This window comes from Rousettus aegyptiacus, unplaced genomic scaffold, assembly GCF_014176215.1.
Source record: "Rousettus aegyptiacus isolate mRouAeg1 unplaced genomic scaffold, mRouAeg1.p scaffold_m13_p_1, whole genome shotgun sequence".
Lineage (NCBI taxonomy): Eukaryota > Metazoa > Chordata > Mammalia > Chiroptera > Pteropodidae > Rousettus > Rousettus aegyptiacus.
In genome coordinates this window covers 161930602-161952628 of record NW_023416284.1, presented here as the reverse complement: position 1 = coordinate 161952628, position 22027 = coordinate 161930602, and the positions used below count along the sequence as shown (strand labels likewise).

The 22027-nt window shown below is 33.1% G+C and overlaps 1 protein-coding gene across 1 annotated transcript in view; it reads right to left on the bottom strand.

Moving 5' to 3' along the window:
* Positions 1 to 21284, bottom strand: part of EYA4 (EYA transcriptional coactivator and phosphatase 4) — a 266023-nt gene extending 244739 nt beyond the window's left edge. Inside the window, exon 1 of the mRNA XM_036221944.1 lies at positions 21075 to 21284. The gene's annotated coding sequence lies outside the window, so the exon portion shown is untranslated. The remainder of the gene's footprint in view (positions 1 to 21074) is intronic.
* Positions 21285 to 22027: the final 743 nt, after the last annotated feature.

The following is a 22027-nucleotide window of genomic DNA, read 5'->3' as shown; positions in this document are numbered from 1 at the left end:
TATGTAACAAAAAATAGGACAAAGGTCATCAAAGCAGATCCAGGGCTAGAATTTTAGGAATCTTGCATCTTAAAAAAATATATCATTCGTTTTTATAAAGTAATTCCTTCTACTGTTCCCCTAACTTGTTTATTCCACTCTTGTCAGCAACCCGCCAATAAGTTCCAGATAATTTATTTCTTTTCTCTTTTTTTTAATAACAAGTTAATAATTGTCATCGAATAACTGATTTTATAAACTTATAAATAAATTGGGCTATAATCTGGTCCAAACTTCTCATTCTCTAGCTACAAAACTGTAGTTGCAGAAAATTTCAGTGATTTGCTCATTAATTATTGGGGAAATAGAAGTACAATACAGGTCTCTCAAATCTTCCAGTGCTGGTTGAAGTTACATAGCACATAACATGCAAGTGTTATTGTGCCTGCGGATGACAAATTTTTAATAGGTATTCTCTGAATATAATATTATTTTTACAAAAATATGCAACTAATTGAGCAGTAACATAACTGGCAAACTCACCCTTTTTATGTCTCCCTTTTTTCTAACTGTTTTTCAGGTCAGTTCTTTGTAGCACCTTATATTTTCTGTTTAAAATCGGAAACTCGTAAAACAATTCTTTAGAATAGGTTTCCTGTTGTATATAATTCAGAATATTATTACAAAGATGGAATGAATTAAATTCATTTACCATGGTTATCAAATTTCAGGAATCAGGAGAGTACAACCTACCTTCTTTACTAATATTACATATAGAAGTTGGATATCAATTCAGTAGCAAGTTATAACTAACAAATAAGAATAAACCAAAGTATTATGTGTGTAAAGCTGTTCTTTTAGTTTAAAATTTATTTTAACTCTTTTTAGAATAAAGCTGCACTTGAATTTAGTTTTATTTTTAGTATCGAAATACAATTTAAATATATTTGTATTTGATAATGTGAATGCTTTATCAATATTATATTACATTTCTCAAAGCAATGCTCATTTTGAGCACATCATTGTAATATTTAACTTAAAAAGACTATCAAAGTGAAAACAAAGCATGATGCACATGCAGCACATAAGGACTGGCCATGTGGGCTGTGGACACAATCGTGCATGGACTTAGGTATTCCTTACCAACAACTGAAAGTATTTCATTTGTATTTTTAATATCAAAGCATTTAAAATATTTTTATTCGGTATTTTGTCATAAAACTTCATAACCTATGACATAAAACTTTTAAAACAATCACTTTCATGCTATTGTTTAAATTCTTATTAAGAAAAGGATCAAGCTTTGAGTTAGTTTGGGCAGTCTACATATTTTATGTTTGTCGGTCCTCAAATGGATATGTAAAATTAAAAGTAGTTTTCTATTTCCAAATAGCAAACATCACAGCTCATCAAGGCTTACACTCATTTCACAAATTAAACCCACAATGGCATTGTTTATGCATTTAGTTCAATACACAAACAATACTTCATTGAGGGTTGTATTTCAAAACAAAACAAAACAAAAAAACCTTACTTAAGTTCCTTTTGATTTCATTGTAACTTTGAAGTGTGTGCTTATATGAAACAGTTAGCTTCTCATGGACATCGATGGTCTGTGTACCATGAGTAACTTACTAGCTAGATTAACTCTTAGTTTAACTCTACTGCTTGTTATGGATTCTACAAATTGTACCTTGGTGCCGTCCTGGATCAAACATAAAAGACAATGTTTTGTCTCTTCATTGTTTCAATCCGTATTTCACTTAGATCCCTGAAATCATTAAATAGAAAATCTTTTATTTTAATATCATTAGCATTTCTGTTAAACTAATGGTGATGAATAATTTTCCATATTAAAACTCATAAAGGATTATTCAACTCAGTACTTATGGAATTTTGTACTTTCAAGGACTGTACACTAGTTTGAAAATGAGTGTCTGGCTTTCTGTTTTTAAAATTTACATATAACCTGAGATTTGAGGTGGCCTTATAAACAAAAGTCATCTCTGTTTGTTAAATTGAACCCCTAAATTCCAGTTTTTATTAACCATTGTTACTTATGAGTTAATACTACATTAAAAAAAAAAGAAACATTTTTTGCAAATACTTTTTTCTTGTTTCAATATTGTTATGTGCGTCTTCAAAACTTCATGACATGATGGACTTCTATTATAAGACCTCTAGAATTTTCTTGTGAGGAAACTGAAGAGCCCTAATCATCTTATAAAATGAAGAAATGAACACAAATAAAACTCAACTGCAATTGCTTTTTGTTTGGACTTTCCCAAATCCCATCAGATTTTTCATGGAATATAGTCACCAAAATTGTAATCCCATTCCAGGTACATATGACATAATTGGGAAAAGTTACAACAACTACTTTTTTTATGTTTCTAACATATTTCTAAAAATTTTCAAGAATGTAACAAAGTATTTTGCAAAAATCTCACCAGTACTTGGACCAATTTCTTTAGAAAGTAACCTAATTATAACAGTTATCCCTTTGGGATTGTAACCTATAATTTAGAAGTCATCATCCCAAAGCACTGTTTGTGGTACTTTCTGCTAAGACAATTGCCTGGCAACCCATATCCTGAAATTTACCTCCTTAAAGCTTTTCATATACATAGGCTTAAAACATTCTTCTAAATGCTTACTTGACATTTTACAAACTAGAATGGCTTAATATCACCTAAAATATTAGATATTTAACTGAACATTTCTCCTTCTAGATTACTTTCATAAACATTATATGTCTATTTTCTATTTAGTACCCAGCTTGATACTAACTTTAAAAGTGCCATTTATCCTATTCTGTTTATCAGCTGAAAATCAGTAATTATCTATGCTAAAATGAAATCTATTGTTTAAAATGTAGTCTTTGATACAGAAAGAATTTAATTCCTAAAACAAATAAAGATGGTTTGTATTTTAACATTTATTAATCTTACCTGTAATTTCATATGCTATTTAAATGCTATTTTGTTTACATAATATGAAGTTGAGATTTATCAGTCTACTACAGATTAGACTGTCACCTATGGAAACTTAATAAATTGACAGTCCTACTGGAAGTTTACCAGATACCAAGTGCCTTAATTGTTTGTATTGATGGATCATGCATTGTGCTTAATAATTGTATGATTTTATCATTAAGTTCCTTTAAATATCTCTATTGAATTCTATGTGGTCCTGGTAATTTATTTTTATGGGTGAATATCAAGGGAAGGAGGAGTTGGAGAAGAGACTGTCTAATTGATAGAATGGAGAAGGGAAAGAGGCAGGGTTAGATAAAGGAGTTGATCCTAGTTGCAGTCATAGCTAAGTATGCCCACTTCCTGCTGTCAACAATAATTCCTTTGACATCACCCATAACCCATAGTCTTTTAGCACCATCTCAGGACCTAGTACATAGTAGGTTTGATACTAATGACATTTCCCTTTGTTTCCTTAAAACCACCTTTCCTGAGATCTTGGGCAGTCACGATGGGTGCATGAGTTTTGAGATTTCTACATCACGGAACAAGAAAATTGCTGTTTCTTTACCCTTTATGTTCAGCACAATCTTTGCCTGAATACCTCCCTCTGAAAGTCAATGAAAGGTTTGGAAATAAATAAAATAAACACATTTGTAGTATTTTGTAATATTAACAAAAGAAAACTGTGATTATGCCTCAATCTAAATGGTAATGTATTCTTCAGGATCTCTCTCTTCTCTCTCTCTCTCTCCCCTTTTATGTTACTTTAAGGCAAATTTTAAATTTAACTAATATCACTTAATTTATGTCACATAGATAATGAGAGAGAGAGCAAGATTATTATAGAATATTCACAAAATAGTCAAAGTCTTAATGATATTTTTGGGTTTTTATTAAAACACACCATTTTAAATGTGCTGATTTGGCAAAGAGTGACCTTTTGGCTCTGAAAATTATTTTTCCTGTAATGTTAAATGAGTGTCAAGAAATTAATCCTCCCAGCACACTTATAGAAACAATAATAGTATGAGTTGGTTATGAGCTGCTTTGATAGGGTACTGTAAAGCCCTTTCGTCTTTTAAAGAGTCCTGGCATTAGGTAACTTTAATTGTTGGTTTCAGATGTCAGTCTCCATCAGGAACACAGCTGGAGATTGATAGGTGTCACTTGGGAAAAAGCATTTCGGATTACTTTGAAGTCAATTGGACTGAACATGAAAATTTCATAGTTAGTGGCACATTTCCTTTTAAGATATATTTAAGCAAAGTATTACTTAAACCAATTACATTAAAAACTATCCAGAATAAGAAACCTCAAAGGAAAATTCGCCTCAGTGGCAAAGTGTTAATCAAATAAACCAAGAAAACATTTTTCCCAAACCCATAATTTCCATGCTTTGGGTTGGTCTTATTTGCATGCAGCCTATTCTAACTCTTTCCATTTTATTTTTTGAGCTTCTTCTGTTTCGAAATATTTGTTTTAAAAAGTCATAGAAATGGTAGCACACACAGGACATGAGCAAATGGTGTGATGGTTAGGTATAGTGAGAGCACTGTGGGAATTTCATCTGTGCCTGGCTGTGACTGATCCCTCATGTTTCATTGGAAAATGTGAGCCTCCCTGGAGGATGCGAGACCAGTGCCTTCTGGTCCTCAGAGTTGTCTTATTTATATAGAGAAGGGCATAAGAGTGACGATTTATTCTCTCATGGGTGCAAGAGGACAACCAGGGTATTTTCTCTCAAGGATTAGAATGTTTCAGTTTCTTTTCCTACTAGAAGGTTTGCATAAATCAGTTTTTAATTGATTCATGATTTATAGCAGAATTTTAACACCCTTGAATCAAAATCAAAGGTAACATCACCTTAAAGTCCATAAACTTCAAATTAGTGAGCGGGCAGGATTCAACAGGTGCCAAATTAAGTATTTTCTACTGGTATTAGGCAACGAATTGCTACTGTACCAAACCAAAAAAAAAAAAAAAAAAATTTAAAAGGCAGAATAAAGAAAAGAAGAAATTATATTTAACATATAAGTTGGATGACTTCAATGTTTCATCCAAAGTTATTTTTACCATGTTCTCAGGTTTTCCAGCTCTTATTTAACTCCTAGCTCACTATGAATAAGCTAGTATTAATACCAGACTAATCATGTCATGCTTTACTCCCTCAATTTTCTCACTCTTGGCAATTCCTATAATACAATTGGACAGCTTCTTCCATTATTTATTTAAACCACTGGAGAAACTTTTGTTCTGAACACTTCACACATTATATATAAAGAGCAGAGTGGCTCTGGGGGTGACGACTCCGTTACAGGCATATCTGCCACCAGAGAAAATTTAGTTTGATCTCACCACCCAGTTGTTGAGCCAGCTGCAAACAAATTTGCCATTCATTTCAGAATGAGAGATACAATGATTAAATATATAAATGGAAACTCCGTAAGAGTGGAAGCTATCATAAACATTGCACGGTCACAGGGTTAGAAGAGTGAAATGTATTTTAAGGCGTTTATTGATGGGATATGCAGCTCTTTCTAACAAGAAGTGATAAAAATTATTACAGCTTCAGCATCATATTGTGCTTTAATCGTCTTGTTTCTTCCCTTTGATACACAGACCAGAGATCATAGTGGAAGAAGCCCTACACCAGGAGTCCAGACCCTTGGGTCCATTTCTGCCACCATTTATTGTCATTTAGCATCTCTGTATTCAGTTTCCTAATCTGCAGAAAAAAAGGATCCAGCGCAGTGATTATCTCTAAGACCTGCTCCCGCATTAATATTGATTCTGGCCCCACCTCCGATTTTATGTTGCTTATTTGCCAACCAATGAATAAGCATTTAATTGTTACCTATTATGTATCTAGTTTGGATGTATTTCTTAGTGACTAAATAAATCTCTTTCCCAACTGAGGCCAGGTCTATAAATGGCAAGTAAATTAAACCAATAGCAAAGGACTGCTCTACTCAGATTTCTTCAGGTTTTCTGTGAAGAGTAACCGAGGGTCAAGGAGCAACTACGTGCATGGGTCTGGCTGCTAATTTAGTATCAGAAGACCTGTGATAATCCAGGGTAATTACTTTTCAGGTCCAGCTTCTCATGGGTGTGTGAATATGGCCATTATTCAAATGGTGTACTGTAACAATGTTCAAGTGATGGGAGGAGGGGAAGATATGAGTCAGATGAGTAGACACAATTACATGTAGTGAAAAAAGTATTGGGAGAGTTCAGTTAAAGCCACACAAATATACACACAGTGGATGCTTTAAATCAGGACTGGGATTGCCCACAGGACTATATAGTTATTGGTAGGTGACTGATTTGATCTGTTAAGAAAATCTGTCTTGCACACGGCTTGGTAAATAATTCCCAATGTTCCATCATTGAAAATTGATCCTTCTAGTGAAACTAAAATCCACTCGTACATATGGACATAGCTTGGATAGGTAGTCCCATAACACTTTTAAGCTATCTTAGTGGGACTTTTCTTTTACCAATATGATAGCAAAGCAGGCCACACTGTAAGAGTGTACCCCACAATAAAGATGCTTTGACATGGGTTGAGGAGATAATAGTGAGTGAGTGACTGGGGAAGCATAGGTCTGGGAGAAGTGTCACAGTGGAGATAAATGGAAACCAGAAAAGTTCAGAAGGAGAGCCTCAGGTCCCAGGAGTAAAAAGTGAACATAAAAGGAAGACAGGAGATTAACAAAAGATACACCTAGTTAACATTCAGCTCTATTTAGAGCCTATTGCTGCCTTATGTTTACGTCTTGGGTATTTTTGATAAAATGTTCCTCCTTATTTTATCTGAGTACTTAAAGCATTTTATTTACATTTATACCACTTGGGAACTTGCTTGAAGAAAAGTTTTCTTGTTAATACTGTTCACTCATAAATTAAGATAACCACAGGTCAATTTATTGACTTCTCTAAATCTACATATAGAGATAAAGTTACTTTTTCTAATTTCTGATTCTAGAAAGCTCAATGGCTATAGGGCAGGTAAGTACAGAAGAATCATTACCAAAATACTAACGAAGTTAAAAAATACTAGAGATAAATGCTGTATGTTAAATATCTATACAGTAATCTTTATATAGTAAAATATATAGCAATATTAGCCAATTTTATTGTGTGCTCATCTAACATATTACATGGGTAATCTCTTTTAATCCTGACGACTCTAAAAAAGTAGGTAAAGTTGAGCCCATTTTACAGATGAGAAAACAAAGGCTTAGAAAGGTCAAGTTACTTAGTAAAGTTCACTCAGCTAAGTAGGAACAAAACAGAGATTGAAATCCAGGTTCGCGAGCCCCTGGAGATGGCGTGGTAAACAACTTTGGGGGATAGTTCACTATGGTTGTCAGGTACTGGTTGGTTCATACCCCTGGGGGCAGGGGGACGGGAGGACAGACAAAAACCAAAACAAAAGATCATTATTTGCTGTGACTCTTATGGAATCATGTAAAAATACATAGATTTGTAGATTTTGAATCTGAGGTTAAATTGAATCAAGCTGAACTGAAATTGTCCTTAACCAGCATTACTGCAGCACTTTTTCAAGCAGACCGATGGGCTCACCATTAAGCAAATTGAAGTAAGAAGTCATTGCCAAACATAGGAACTTATAGTAGGCCCAGGACTAAGTAAGAAATTTCAGAAAAATGGAAATTACGGCTGACAGTATTAGTAATTCGGCATTGTTGTTATTCTCTACATCACTGCTTGCATTCTTTTAGTAGGAGCACTGATGGGAAAATTCCTTAGACTGGTTCAAATGTTGTGGGCTAATTCATTCCGGGTGCCTTTCAATGAGCCTGTGCTTTTGGTTACTGTGACCACACATGTAGGATAGCATTACTATAGTGGCATCCGTGGCCGAGAGACACAACAACTAAGGCTAGGGTGTTTATTCCATCCCGCCCTCACTTGTTCTAGTTCTCTGCATTTTTTTTTCCATTGGGGTTTTGATATTTGATGTCAACTCAGCAGAATCTCAACTTCAAACCAGATTTTTCTCAACCCCAATTTAAGATGCAAAATAACATAAGTGTTTAACTTAGATGATCAATGTCATCCATTTTCTAACGTAGGTTTAAATGGTTTACGTGGCTAAAGACAAGAGTTGTTTTCCTGTGTTATCTAGAATTACACTCAGAGGATTGAGACAAATAGAAACAACACTATATCTCTACGTCGTTCCCAGGATTTCTACACTTCGCTTATCTCCTGCTCCCATGGTTAGAGTTCCTTTCTCAGAAAGAAAAAGACAATCATAGAAAACCAGACAAAGTTCTTTAATATGTACTTTGCAAAAGAAGGTATATAGAAAACCAATAAACACATTGAAGAGACGCTCAATTTCATCGTCGTCAACAAGACACAAATTTAAATTATAGTGAAACATTTTACATACACACAAATATAACTAAAACAAAAAGGCAAAAATACCAAGCATTAGAGAGAATGTGGGAAAAAACCAAACTCTCATATTCTGCCACAGGGAGTATACATCAGTTAACCAATTTGTCAAGCTTTTTGAAAACTTTTTGGAGAACTAAAGCCAAACATATATGTATTCTATGACCCAAAAACTCCATTCCTAGGTATATTTCCACCAGAAATGCAAAGTTATGTTCACCAAAAACCAAAATCAACAAAAACACCTGAAGACTATTCATGACACTTTTACTAATATCCTAAACTAAAAACTACCCAAATGCAAATCAACAATAAAATGAATAAGTAAATTGTGCCATATTCATACAGTGAAATATCATATACAAAATGAGAATGATTCACAAACACATACACCATATAGAGGAATTTCATAAGCATAATGCTGAATGAAAGAAGCCAGACACAAAACAGTATGTATGGTATGATTCAATTCAAGTACAAAATGGACAATATTTTTGCTTTTAGAAGTTATAATGGTACAGATTTGGGGGGATATAGTACTTGGAAAAGGGCTTTTGGGCTGTTGGAAATGTTCTATTTCTTCATCTGGGTACTGGCTACATGTGTAACCGCCATTGAGTTGCACACTAATGACTATGCACTTTTTCTGAATGTTTGTACTCCTTCAAAAAATTATTTTGTAAAAGAGGAGAAGAAATGCATTAATCTAAGTATCTCATCAGTGAGGATGCATTTATCATATTAGTTAGCAATCTCCTTAAAAAGCAGACAGTGGGGTCTTAACAGGATAGAACTCAGGATAAGAAAATTTTTATATGCATGTGAAGAAGACAGAAAATCTAACAAGCTCTGTGCCCAGGGCGGTTCAGATTAGGCCCATCTACAAAGCAGCTTGTGAATATCTTAAAGGGCCTGGATCCAGGTAGAGGTAAGCAAGCAATGAAAGAGAGGAAGAGATGCTAGGATATAAAATAGAAAGCTGAAGGATAGGACCTTAAAACAGACTTCTCTTATTTCAAAATTTACTCAGGACTAGGTGTACTCAAAAATAATGTTGATGTTATTCCGAGTGATATAGAGTTAATTAAACTTCTCCCTGCAAGGTGATCTTATACAGTTTATTTCTGAGTCTTTCATTAATAATTCACTAGGAGAGGGGCTGAGAATTTTTTTAAGGAAAACTATTTCATATATTTATGCATTCACTTATTTCGTAAATACTTGATGAATTCTCATCATATGCCACTCTTAAGTATTGCTTTTCAAATCTCTAAAAACTATGAATTACCATGAACTATAGAAATAGTCCTCAGCATAAATGCATGAAAGAATTTGAAATTATGACTATAATATAAATTATAAAAATTTTAAATGAAAGAGTGGAAAGCATCCAAAATAGAATGTGATCTTTAGACTCCTTATAATCAGTTTGAAAATATGGCATAGAATTGAGAAATAAATAAAATAGTATAAAATGTCCTGCTCTTTAAATTCCGTTGAATATGTTTCTAATATCATTTAAAAATGTTTACTTTTTCTTGTATGCTTGACTGTTATTACCATGCCAGCATTGAGTCCTGGAAATAAAACTCTTAAGGTGTTTATTTATATCTATGTGTTGAAATGGCACTATTTCTACAGGCAAAATATTGTCATAGAATACCCACTTGTTTCCATCTCATTTTTCTGGGACTTGTTACTCTCTTGGATTGCAACAAAGACCATAGTTCCCATAGCCGATTTCAATCTCACTGTATTCCTTTCTCTCTTTTGGTCAAGGATAGCAAAAATGGCCTCAAACCAAGATCTGCAAAGTTGAATTAACTAGAGACATTCTACCTCTTTCTTCCATCTCTGAGTTTTCGGTAGTAAAGACTTTGCTTTTGTCTTTCAACAGAAATGTAGCTTAATCTCTGCAGAGTTTCAATCCTGTAATTCCCTTCTCCTTCCTACAGTCAATTTCCCCATTTAAAACACACACACACACACACACACACACACACACACACACACACACACACAATACCTGACTCCTCATGGTTTGAAATAGAAATATTCATCTTTAAATAAACAGGCTGTTTTGAACCTAGGAAGTAAAGCCCAATCAATTGATGTTTGTCTGAGAGATTCATATTTTTTAGAAAAGGGCTTGCTGACCTTTCCTGGGCTAACCTGGCCCTGAGTTTCAGAAGCATTCTTCTAAGACACTCTGCCCTCCTCACAGGAAACTCTATGTACGTATCTGCAGTTGCAATGAACAGAGCTATGGGACAGAATTCTAAGTGAGACATAAAATTATGCTTTAAAAGTTATGGATTATTTTGGGTCTGTTTTTTATCGGCCATTGAGTCATTTTCCTTTTGAGGTTTGTCATAGCTAACTTCCTTAGCTAAACTAACTTCATCTCCCCCATGACAAATCAAAAAAGACTTATGGATAATGACTAATTTCCAGTGTTAATCAAATATTGTAATAGCTTAATGATACCTAATGTGATATGTTACATTAATGCTGTAGGGGGATAATGCTGTTTAAGTCTAGACCTGTGAAGAGAACTTTCTTTTATTTATAGCTATAGCCAATGCCTTGAGAAGATTACTAAACTTTCACATTTTCCTCATCAATAAAATTAAAATAATTTTTCATTATGTCATTTGGGCAATGTTTCAAATAATTGGAATGTTATTATAGACGTTATTGAAAAATAACATTTTCAATGAATTTTCTGTTTCCCTGAAATTAATCATGAGAAAGTTCTTTTTTTTAAAAGAAAGAATTTCACAGTTATTAAATTTCCTCTAATTTACAAATGGAGAAAACAACTTTTGGGGCAATCTGCCACTTTCAATGTCACAAGAAACTCAATCAGATACTTAATAATTGTTCCCCTCAAAGGATTTTTCTTTACACATTGTAAAATAAGAGACAATTCAATATTTCTAAAATGGAACAAATTTAACACAGAAATTGTGAAACATGCCAATAGTTAAATGGATCAGAGACGGTTATAATAATTACAACTTATTATTATTGTCATCATCATTATTATTAAAGAACAAAATGAAAATAACCAAGAAATATATTAAAGATTGAATGCATAAAATCAAATAGAATGGAATGCAACGTGATAAAAGTAATTGATCATTTAAGAAATATTGTTAATAACCCAGTGTCTGAATTCAGTCTACTGGGGAAAAAATATCCCAGTCTCATGGGAAGATCTGTTAATATCCTTAAAGCCTCAGGTACGGCGTCTAAAGAGAAGGTGAATAATGATAGCTACCTCGTGAATTAAATAGGATAATGGAAATTAAACAAGCTAATGCCTGTAATGGTTTAGCACAGTGCCTGGTACATAGTTAACACAGTAAATTTTAGCTATTTTTATATTATCATTATTATCACTTTACATACAGAGGACTCTGGTTATTTGCTATAATTGTATTCTAAAAAGTCCCTTCAAACACTGTATTAACAAATACTGAATCATTGCCCCTAGGGGAAATACAGGATTAAGCTCCTGCAAGACTGTGGTCATGATATTTTCATCTACTGAAGAATATATAACCTTGTTTTATGTGTGTTTCTGTTTTAAAACACCTTATTTAATATATATTGTTGAGTCATTAATATTGAACTCAACCAAAAGTACTACAATTCATGTCTAAATAAAGCAGTCTAATACAAATATCTTCTTTAGAGGGCATATCTTGGCCTTCTTGCACTTAGGAACACTAGACAGTATTTTAATACTATAGTTGGGGGGCATCTTAAACAGCAAAATCACCTACAAAAAGCACAAAAAATGCCAAAAACATCACACTAAATAGTCCATGAAAAGGACACTTGTTCAACCTTGCTGGGCACATGCACTTCAGGTGACTAATTTTTTTTACCAGTCTGTGCATTTATGCATCTGCAAATGACTGCAAAAACCCTGTGAGCATTGATTTTGAGATTAGAAATAAATATTAAACAATAGGTGAATTTGCAAATGTAGAATTCATAAATAATGTGGATCAACTATATTGAGCTTTTGAAAAACTAAAATAAATTCAGTTTGCCTAGATAAAAGCATTCGGGAGTAAAGCAATGGTAAAAGAAATTGTAGATGTATAGTTATGCCTGGAAAGGAAGGCTCTGTACGTCCTGTTAAGAAGTTAATCCTTTTTTTTAATTATGATGAGACAGTATCACTAATTTTAATTGTAAGAATATCATATTTAGATTTATGTTTTAGAAATAGTACTGACACCTAGAAGTACCCCTGAAAATGGCACCTTGTATATTGTGTACATTCAATATTTATTGAATAAATTCTATATTTACTAAATAATTGGGTACACTGTAGATATTCAACAATGTATTGGAAGTCTTAAATAATTATTAAGGCTTATTGATAGTGTCAATCCACAAAACTTTAAGAAAAATAAAAATGTAAGCTCTTAGATACCTTCTAATGTCCATATCCAAAAGACCCATTAACTGTGTGGAACATCACTGTAAAGTAAAAATGATAAGGAAGGTACAGGCTAAGCATTTGGTGAAATTTATTTATCTTGGCAGATTATTTTTTATGGAGCAATAGGCTGAGAGAGGAGGAGTAATAGGGAGAAGGGAAAGAAATTCTAAGATAATTTATACTGAATAAATTATTCTCTAGAAGAGAATTCTTCCAGAAATATATTTTCCCAACAAGATCAATTTTATTAATCCATTTACCTAGATACAATCCTTGCTTAGAGTCAAACTAGGTACAGTTATATTAAAAGCACTACTCGATTTTAGAATAAGGGATTAACGTTATGAAGGTGTGAATCAACCAGTTAATATCCCACCCTTATGTCCTTTGCATTTTAGTAAAGGCTACATCTGTCAATTCCAAACATTTATTCACCTATTGGCTGAATGAAAAGGCCAATTGAAAATGAGGTCAGGAAAAACACAAGCCTGGTCTTATCACATTAACAAGTGATTTTAAAAATTGTTTTAACCTTGTAGTACGTGGTTAGTCATCACCATTTGCACCACTAACTCAAACTAGATACTTGTTCTTTTGCCAAATAATGTCACTTTAAATGTGTGCAAATATCAATATCACAGTGAAATTCAGGACCTAAATTCTGACAAGGTGTGACCACATTCATGGTAATGAAATTTCATCTGTTCACTTAAAATCTCTCCTCTAAAGATGCTTTATTTTAGGAGAAATGTAGCCCACTTAAGTTTAAAATATCCATTCAAGACAGCTATGAAAAAATAAACTGTTCTGAAAAAATTCTAACTCTAAGTATATATGAATTTGTTATTCACTGTAACTCATTGGTAATGTTTTCTAAAGGACTAAATTTTTTAATACATTATGTATGAGAAAGTAAAGTTTCACTGTGTTGTATATTAGGTTAAACCCTTTAAAATAAATACTAGACAGTGAAATTCATCACAATATGCCTCCATTTAACATTTTCCTGCAGCTAATGTTCATTTTTTAAAGGACTGGCTAGAGGCCCAAAAAGGATCATGTAACATTGAAAAAAAAAATCCCAGATCCCTGGAAAACATTATAGAGACATTCCAGTGTATTTAATTTTTTTAAATGATATTTGTCAGATTGTTAGCCATCTATTAGACTGTGCACTATGTGAATATGCCACCATTTTAAAGTGTTGATAATGCATCTTATTGGCCTTCCCACTAGCCATGAGTTCCTGGTAAAATATTTTCCTGCCACATAAGCCACTAGTCATCAACCATGTCAAACAACATTTTCAATTTGGATAATGAAATTCTACTTTACTATACTCTATAAATAACCAAGAGATATATAATGTTAACCATATTATATTTTAAGCATATTTAAATCAACCTATATAACATAGAGGAATTTAAGGCAAAACATTTATATTGATCTCATATACATAAATCTGTTAACTACTATGTTTTACAAATGTATAATTTTTAACCCAGCCTTATCCAGAATGGAATTCAATATATATATTTAAAGATTAGGAATGGAAATCTACTTTTAAAATATCAAATAAATCAACTTTAGCTCTATTCTCTTTGATAGCTAGATAAATATATAAAATATACACAATATAAAATTTGCCATTTTACTTATTTAAAGTCTATAGTTCAGAGGCATTAAGTACACTCACATTGTTGTGCAACCATCACAACCATCCATCTCCAAAACATTTTTTTTATCTTCCTAAACTGAAACTCTGTATCTGTGAGACAATATCTCCTCGTTACCCACTCCTGCCAGTACTAGAAAGTACATTCTACTTTCTGTGTTTATGAATTTGACTAATCTAGATACCTCATATAAGTGGAATCATACAATATAATCTAGATACCTCATATAAGTGGAATCATACAATTATACTTATTTCACTGAGTATGTCTTTAAGGTTCATCTATATTGTAGCATGTGTCATAATTTTCTTCCTTTTTAAGGCTGGATAATTCATATATCACATTTTTTTTTGTTCATTTATTCACCAATGGACACTTGTGTTGCTTCCATCTTTTGGCTATTTTAAATAATACTGCTCTGAACATGGGTGTAGAAATACCTATTCGAGTCCCTGCTTTCAATTATTTTGGCCATATACCCACAAGTAACATTTCTAAGTTCTTTGCAATATATTTTTAGTAAGTTTTTGATCTACTCATGGGGTTATTTCATATTTTAAAGGTGATGTTTCCTGTTTTGAGGAATACAGTGTCGCCCTATCCTTCCCTAGAATCTTTCTGATCACATTTCCTTTTTATATCTCCTTGCTCTGGAAGGGTTGGTAAGATTTCTTAAAAAAAAAAAAAAAATGGAAATAGTTGTTTTTTTTTAATGTTCTACCATTCTTGATCTATTTATAAATTCTGAATATTCATTTTGCTTAAGGAGACTTAAATTTTAGCCTTTAAAGAATCAAAGCTGAAAGAAACTTGGAAAAAAATAGCAAAACATACTGTTGATTCACCAGCTTTCATGTACAGCCTCATCTTGGTTCAATGTAACTCTTCAGATCTTTAGAAGACAAGATTTCAAAACTTTCTTCATTGATCTCTTCCTATGTACAAGCCACTCTCAAGAAGATTCTTCATATCAAACGAAATCTAACTTTGCTATTACTCCTTACTCTGCTCCTTTCACAGCCCTTCTATCCAATTCTTTCCATCCCGAATTCCACATCATTCTTAAAATGTGTACATGGATCTTTGGAAATTCAGCATTAATGTCCTCTCTTCTTGGAAGTCCTTCCTGATCTGCCAGGATGAAAAATGGAGGGAAATTTTTCTCTCTCCATTGGTTTGTTGTGAGAACTCAATGTAAAAAGATATGCTTAAGCACTATGTAACACACATGGTAATTTCTCAATTAGTATTGGTTTTTGTTACTATGAAAATTTAAAAGGGGATGAAAACAGTTGCTTTATATCTTTATATCAGGGTTGTCTACATAATTTACCATATTACATTGTATTCAATTGGCTATGCATTATTCTTTGCTACTCAAGAGGTCCTCCAAAAAGTGCATGCAAATAATCACCCATCCCTATTTTTTTACTTGAACAGATTCAGTAGCTGTAAGTTTTGCTGTGCTGTGTATCATCAGCAACCAGTTGAATGACATCAATACCCCAGAGGAATAGACATTTAGAATTGTTAGAGGCTCAAGGTATCATCGAGTAGGAACTTGGCAACATGAATGAAAATTAAAGGAGCTTGCTTCCAGTCGACTGATAGACTGACAGGAAGGAAGAAAAAGAGTGATCGAGCTACAAATACTGAGAGAACATCTAATTTCACCTGCTTATTCTATAAATGAAAACATAAAGTAAGTGAATACTCTTAGATTAGGACTGGAGACATGATTGGGGGGTGGGATGGGGATTAGTCATTTGAGATTCAAGAAACCTGAATTCCACACTTAAATTTGCCATTAATATTGGGCAAGACAGTTTTTCTGTGTCTCAGTTGTCACAAATGTTAAATGAGAGGGTTGGGTTTGAATTCCATGATGCTAGTCTTTAGGCTGTTTTCATTCTGAGGTCAATACTATTTCTGAATATTTATATACTAAATATGAGCATAGCAAGTGGTGGTCTTTGCCATCAAGTTACTATCTGGAAGTCCTGGTTATAATAATAATTGTGATAATTATTATTCAATATTAACTACGATAGGATAGATAATATGATCTGTCCTTTAAAATATATTAGATTTAAGTTATACTTTTTAAAGTTATTAAACAAATTTTATTTTTTCATTATTTTAACAATAGGCATAATTATTTATTTTTAAAAATGTAGTAAGCACTTACTATCACTCACATTTGTGGATCCTGGAGATACAGCAGTAAACAATATAGAAAAGGATCCTGTTCTTGAGGATAGAGCGCTGAGAATATATAAATAAAAAATAAAGGTAATCTTAGAGTGTGATCATTTAAAAAAAAGATAGTGATCTTTCTAGAAAATATTGGGTAATGTAGCTGTGGGTAGGAAAATGTTGCTATAGATTGAATGGTCACTTCTAAAAGTGAGAAACTTGGCTAAGTCACACATCATGAGAATAAGTCAGTCCTGCTGAGAGGCACAGAGATAGAAAGGTGTAAAATACTGTAGGAATGAGCTTACCCTACAAGAAACAGAAAGGCCAGTGTAGCATGATATGGGATGAGGCCCGAGGCTCAGGCAAGGGCCAACCTGGAGAACAAGTTAAGACTTTCCATTGAAATATATTTCTACAGCAACGAAGAGCCTTTAAACATTAATATAAATCTATTAAATGGGAATTTCTGCTTAAAACCCAAGCTGACTGTAGACATTCCTACCTTCTATGGGATGTGAATATTGGGAGAGTATCATTCACTGGCATGTGTAAGTTTATGTCCATTTGAGCACATGGTTTAGACGTGAAAATTTTTTAAAAGTGGAGTAAAACTTTTCTATGCTCCTCACTTTCCCTTGTAGAGAATGGCAAAAGAGAGAGAATGGGTAGTACCTGAATTGGATGTTTAGAAATATACTTACTAAGTCTTTGAATGTGCCTTGAAAACTCAGAACTGAGTTCAGGGTTGTTGAGAGTAAGTAGAATTATAAAGAAGAAGGTGTTTAGTTCATGTGATATATGGCTGGGAGCCAATATATTTTAAGTAGATAAATGACCAAAATTCAAAATTTGGTGTAATTGCTATATAAATTACATTAGTCTCATCAAACTTTCAGTAAAGTCAGCTACACTTAAAGGAATTTTTTGTGAGAAAATTTGTCTTGTTGTGTTTTGTTTTTTGAGAGAATCAAAGAAAAGATCTGAGTTGCAAAGAAGAAAGAATGGAACTGATACAGAAGTGAGATTCAGAATCCTATGAAATCTGGACCTTGAGGCCAGAAGAGACTGTAGAAATATGTATGCCCCAGGAATGCACAGAAATCTTAGGAAGAAGATGGGATGGGTGGCTAGGGCTGGCATGTGAGTGTTTATTTGTGCATTCGTTGTCAGTATTTCATCACTATGAAGTCTCTTAAAGAAAAAGAAAGTAATTGGAGGAAGAAGGGAAAGATAGAGACTGACTGCTTTCTTAGAAACTATAAGCATCCATGATGCCAAAACATTCAATTGGTGAGAAAAAAAAAGGCAAATCAGTTGTTTAATGCAGAGCAGTCCAAATAATTGTCTAATTGGGTAAGTTTTTCATTTCCCAAACACTTGCTTTGGCATAATATAGATGTAGCTCAAAAATTAATAAAAGTAGAACCACATTCACTTTATTCCAAATTCTGAGAAATTCATAAACATGTTTTCAGTTTTATCAGCAAGAATCCATATGAATGACTTGTCCATTTGCTCTGGGATTCTGGAATTTATAGTGGGCCAGAGTTTTGAAGTGTTGAAAGATATTATAAAGCACTTACAAGTATTCGGCTAGTCAGACTGCTCAATTAGCTGAACATTTATAACCTCAAAATTTTGACAGAGCATGATTCATGTCAGAACAACTCCTTGGACAACAGATGGCTTTATTGTAGGTATGCTTAAGAGAAAGCATACAAAGTAATGTGATTTAAAGGAAATAAAAAATGGAACCTGTAGAGAAAGTAAAATTGAACTTAAGAGATGGATTGTACTCTTAAGAAAAGGAAATTATTGAAAAATTTAGCTGATATATTTTTAATGATAGGGTGTTTGATTTTTGTTTTTTGTTTTTTTTTTAATTTTTATTCAGGAATAGTCAAGACATTCATGGGACATACCACAAAAACAAAATAGACCATAACTAATATCTAGTTACTATCTAGACAACCCATACTAACTCATATTACAAATCTAAATTAAGTATTTAGAAAAAAAATGAGAATAACAGGGTTTGGGGAGTAAGAACCAAAATGTCAGCTAAAGACCTAAATTCATAGCATTTTAGCTTCTTATTTTCTTTTCTTTTTTTTTCTTTCTTTTTCTTTTTTCTTTTTTCTTTTTTTACTGTAACTATGGACTGCTTATATTTTAAGAGTATTCTGGAGAAGTATTAATTTAAAGGTATATCTTAGAATAACATTTTCACCACTAAATTTATATAAAATTTTAATTAAGAAGGCTTATCAGTTTGTAAAGGAGAAACAAAAGGTGATGCATCCATTTAACTGAAAATATATACTTTTAGGCATGTCCGAATTTGTTTTGTAAAACTGAATACTCCATAGAAATTCACTTTGGAGAAAGAAATATCAGATTCTAAAATATGCTTTACATGAATCTATAGAACAAACAAAATTTCCTTCTCCTTTGGAGCTTATTATGTACGTATTATATTGGTGCAACTCCTTTTCCTTTCTTTCTTTCTTTTAACTTCCTAAGAGCATAAAGCTACTCACATTACCTGGGGAGGGGGGGAGTACGGGGTGGGGCGGGGGGGGGGGGGGACATAGAACAAGAAACAAGTAAACAATTTCTCCCAGAGAAGGAGGGAAAAAAAAGAAAGAAAGAAAGAAGCGATATTATATTATAGCAATGTCTCTACAAGGAGCGGCTGCAAACACGTCTGGAGGATCCTGTTAAACAGCCTCACGACATCCTGCGAGGTCTAAAGAACAGATATTGGTATCCCTGCGCCTTGAAATGTTTACGGGAGAGTAGATGTCACACGCCAGGGAGGAGTGCTGCCAGGGAGTAAGTTTCCTTCTTCCCCACATCTCAGTCATGAAGAAGTGATCGCAGCTGCAATCAGGATCAGCTCTTAGGGTGTCCAGTTCCCAGTCTGAGACTTGGCCCCTGACCCCGCAGGGCCCACTCCAATTCCCTCTGGACTCCACAGGAAGGTGAGCTAATGCCTCTGCCAGTGCTCACCTCAGAGGAATCCTACCCACTTAGAAGAGCGTGCCCAGGAGCAGTATATGTGGGTGATTAGATTTTCCACTCTTAATGCTCCCATTTTATAGCTGCACAACCAGAGTTATCTGGGATTCTGGAATTTATAGTGGGAATACAAGGGCTTTTAACTATATCGAATTAGCAATAGGGGAAAACAGAGCACAGTCCTTTAAATTAGTATTCATTACCTCCTCACAATTGCTGCTTAATTATTAAAGGCATAAAAAAGTAGTATTTTTGCTTATCGACTAATCTAGAATAAATATTTTAAAAATTAACAATGTAAAAACCAGTAAGGAAACAAAAATGAATTAGTTTATACTTTTTCCCGCTTAACTTAGTCATTTCCTGCTTAACACTGTTAAGCAAGAAGGAGTTTTTATAGACTAGAATAGTACTAATTCTTGACTAATTGTTTACACAAACTGTAAATGTACACTTTAATATTCTTGTGCTTGATAGCCTTATATTCTCATTATGACTCTTGAGTCAATTATGTTTATTATCCTCATTTTACAGAGAAACCCGAAGTTCAAAGAAAATAATTTATCAAAAAAATCAAACCTTTGATAAACAAGTCAATATTTAAATATAGAACTTCTGATTCTAGATTACATTTTATTTTCTTTAATTATGCACCTGTAACTCTAACGAATTTAAATAAATGTTTTTCTAAAAAATAATTTATTTCAAAACCTGTTATCAACCCCATAGGGACACATTCTAAAGGCATAATTCTTGAGTACTTTCCAGAGAGATCTTATAAAAACAGCAATGCTCTGAAGGTCATTATTTACACACGAAACATACATTTGTTTAATGTTCATAATTTGAATGACACGATAAATCCAAAAAAGAATATCATAGTTCACTATCTTAAGCATTTACTATTAATTCCTTAAATTTTTTCTTTACATATTCTTTTTCTTTTTATAGTTTGAACAATGAGAAAACCCGTTAGGAAATTTAGCTGTTATAAGTAAAAATTAAAAGAAGAAAAGAAATCAAGATCGAGATAGATAGAGAAAGAGAGAGAGAGAGAGAGAGAGAGAGAAATCTGAAAATGATACTAGGGTTTTCTTTTATAATTATGATCATTTACTTGAGAAAAATAAATAAATACTGTGTTCTATGCGTGTACGAAGTATTTATGTATACAAGAATGAGTTAAAATTGGCATTGGCTATAAACATTGCCCATAAATGAACTTTTAAAGACAAACACAAAGGCAACAGCATACATTATTACTGATAGAAAATACAATTAAAATGCAGAAAAGTTCATTAGCAAACATGGAATATTCCACAAATTACTTACAAGGACAAGTTAAGTCCTATCAAGGCTTCTGCTGTCTGCTTCTATGTGAGATATTCCTTGTCACTGTATAAACTTCTTTGCCCTCTGCTAAATGCTCCATGACTTTCTTGGCAAAACTGAATATAAGTTATTCTCATCAAATATCAGAACTGTCATAATTATGATTTTTAGGATCATCCAAATTAATTGCAACTTAAAGTAGTGACACAGACTAAAATAGAAAGAGCTGCTGGTGATCTAAAACTACTCACAGCGTGTCCCAGCCAGTACTTGGACAGGAGGAGCACATGTCGCTTAAAAAAAGCACATAACTCTTTAGACCCAACAGTCAATTAAGGCGTTGGTAGAAATGTCAGCCATAAGTATGAAAAGACCTTTCAATTTATTTACATATAATTTTCTTCTAATTAGTGAGAACTGATTTTAATTTTTTCCCTCTTGTTTTCTCAAATAGGCCATATGGGATCAAATTTAGAGGGCAGTTGTTTCATTAAAGAAAGAGAGAGAAACTTAGAGCAGGAGTGAGAGAGAAAGAGAGTGAGAGCGAGAGAGCGAGAGAGAGAAAGAGGAAGGGAGAGACAGTTTTTATTATCATCAGACCTCATGATTCTTATAGAATGGGGTGGTAAATGGCTATCCACATAGTGGTCTTGAAAGATTTGTAAGGAAATTTGCCAGAGGCTGTGCGGATGACATAAAACAATGAGACATTTTCAGAAGTATCTGGCAAAGTATAAAAACAATCAGTCTGGTGTCCCAAGCTACTGATACCTAGGTTTACAAGTGTGATTTTCTACCCTGCCTTGGACTGTTGTGTTGCTTATCAAGTAACTATACATAAGGCTTTTAAAATATATTAATTTAAATACACTATAGTTAAAATAATATCTTTAAATTACTTTTATAAAGCAATTTTAAAGGATTTTGAAATATTTGAATAGAATTCTCTCTGG